A 2638-nucleotide genomic window follows, 5' to 3' on the forward strand; every position below is an offset into this window, starting at 1 on the left:
GTTTATACATAAGTGTCGTATTACTTATATAACTGCTTCTTTTCCTAACATGTGTTTTACTTAATGATTCTATCGTAGAGCGTAGACAAACTTCACTATGTTGTACGTTGTTTATTTCAAGTTCTGTAACTCAGGGCTTGTCTGTTTCTCAGTGCTAAAGTTTGGTACGTGATACCCCTTTTCGTTTGCCACTAGTTATTGTAACGAATATGCTGTATGTACATTCTGTACACATGTTCTACAATTAAAGTGATTTACCATAATCTGATCACTGCAAAATCTTCATTGATGTATGATTTGGTAGAATGAAACAAAAAACGCATTTATGTGATAAGCTTACCATTCTGTCGTGAACTTATTGAAGCAAAACATGTTTATGAAAGTAAAATTATTTTAACTTAGGAAATTTTCAGACAATAAGACTAAATGTTTAAATTAAGTTTGTAAATGTAGTCGAGCTAGTCACAACTGGATACTGTAATCTATTCATTTGTTAAATTGATTTTTCGTAATTTAATTCACCATTCTTTTTCTATTCGTTTCTATGGTAACAACATGTTTCCTAGAAGAAACGTGCATGGTAATGTAATCTTCTAAACCAAGAAAAAAAAACAACCAACAAAACCAAAACCAACGTTGAACTATATAATTTCCAAACGCTGACGTCGTTACGTTGAATTGAAAGTTTCTTTTCTTGTTAATGTAAAAGTGATTGCAATTGATCTGTAAGAATACAACCTAAAGGAACGGTAAAACAGTTATGTTGGAAACGTTTTGGCTTTTAGACGTATCTTTAGTTGGTGGAAAAAGATTTAATTTCGAATTGTTTTAATTCTCTCTCGTTCTATACTGTAAATCTCAAACAGATATACCCATTCTTATAATAAAGGAAACGATTTTCTGCCATAACATATTTAGCCCACTTCTTTTTTGATAATACAACTGAACCAATTTCTGAATAAAACAAAATTAATTTTCCAATCTAACGTTTAGATAATTACAGTAAAGCAAATTCCATATTACAAATGAAAAAAAACAACAACTATAAAACAGTAAGTACTTAATTGAATCACATGATGTAATATTTGACGGAAAATGTTTTTTGAAAAACAACAACAAAAAACATGTCAACACTGTTTACTTGGCGTTACGTTAGAATATTGTACCATACACAAGAGTATACTTACTCTTGACGCCTTGAGAGTGGTCTCTGTCATATTCTGTCTCAGAAAGTTCCTCTGGCTCAGATAAGTCTTTGAAATCCTTCAATATTGGCCTGTTATCAAGGATTACGTGAATTCCACTGGCATAAAAGGAAAAAAAAAGAGCATTTATTTCGAACATTATAAACCTTTCTAATCTTCCGTCACAAATATGTTGTCAATACTAAGTTTTTATTGAATGGGTGATGTCGGTAACATTTTACTTTGGCTTCGCAGCAAATAATATGATTTAATGGATCTATAGAAATGTTCTGTTCACTTGCAAATCGCCAGAAAAAACCTACATCCTCAAGTAGACAGTTTGTAAATGATTGTTTGTATGTTTGTAATTAAGCACAAAGCTACACAATGGACTATCTGTGCTCTGCCCACCACGGGTATAGAAACCCGGATTCTAGCGTTGTAAGTCCGCAGATATACCACTGTGCCACTGGGGGGGCGGCGTTTGTAAATGAATACTCAATAAGAAAACATTTCAGGCTAGATTAAGACAAGCTAGTTCACATTGCTAACGAACATCACAAAACTAGAAAACTAGTTGTGTGTTACTATGCAATATACTCGTATATACCGAGTATATCAATGATGATAATGATATGACATCCATTACATCAGCTTATCAATGTATTCTGAACAAAGCCAGCTAAGTAATGAGTTTAGTTAACTTAGCATGTCTTTCTTACTATATAGAAGTATGTAAAGTCATAAAATATACACTTATAATGCATTGATACATCAGTTCGGTACCCTTACTGTTAACGATGTTTTTGGTCGTAAAACGAAAGACCTAATTATGTTAACAATGCATAAAATACATTCCGGTACCAGAAAGTTCTATTAAGAGAACGAGAAAAATATAAAGTTTGTGTTATATATATTCCAAATACAACTGTTAAGCCTTATGCAAGAACAATGCGACAATTCCATTAAAATTACTAAACCCCAAGAGAAGCACAAAAGTAAGTGCTTCTACAATGATTTGTAATATACTTCTTCGCACGTGAAAATACTGATTTATAAATGTTAATTATCAAGTCTATTCTATTCCTTATTGGGTTATTGGATCATAATAATAAAAAAAATGATTGTAACTTATATTGTCTACGAAGCTCATAAATAATTATCTAATTATCTGTCTACAAACCTGTTTCTTTTTTTAATACATCTAGCCCAAGCAGATGGTTCAGAAGTTTCGCGCAAAGCAACACAAAAGGATCTCTGTTTATAGCTGCCCCTGTCTCTAACTTTAAACTGATACATTACAAGGATGGCCACCAGTCAACAGCACCCTCTTATTACTCTTATCTGACTAAATACAGGGATATGACTGCCACTTTTACAGCGCATCAGGATTACAAAGTGTAGGGCTTGCTTTTACGGCAACGATATGCGAAATCTAATCATAGATCATCGAA

General features: G+C 32.5%; 1 long non-coding RNA gene across 1 annotated transcript in view; it reads right to left on the bottom strand.

Annotated features, from left to right (window-relative positions):
• LOC111089548 overlaps positions 1-2638 on the bottom strand; it is a 16146-nt gene that overhangs the window by 12027 nt on the left and 1481 nt on the right. Inside the window, exon 2 of the long non-coding RNA XR_002613793.1 lies at positions 1188-1303. This is a non-coding gene — a long non-coding RNA (uncharacterized LOC111089548). The remainder of the gene's footprint in view (positions 1-1187; positions 1304-2638) is intronic.

This window comes from Limulus polyphemus, unplaced genomic scaffold (assembly GCF_000517525.1).
Source record: "Limulus polyphemus unplaced genomic scaffold, Limulus_polyphemus-2.1.2 Scaffold124, whole genome shotgun sequence".
Lineage (NCBI taxonomy): Eukaryota > Metazoa > Arthropoda > Merostomata > Xiphosura > Limulidae > Limulus > Limulus polyphemus.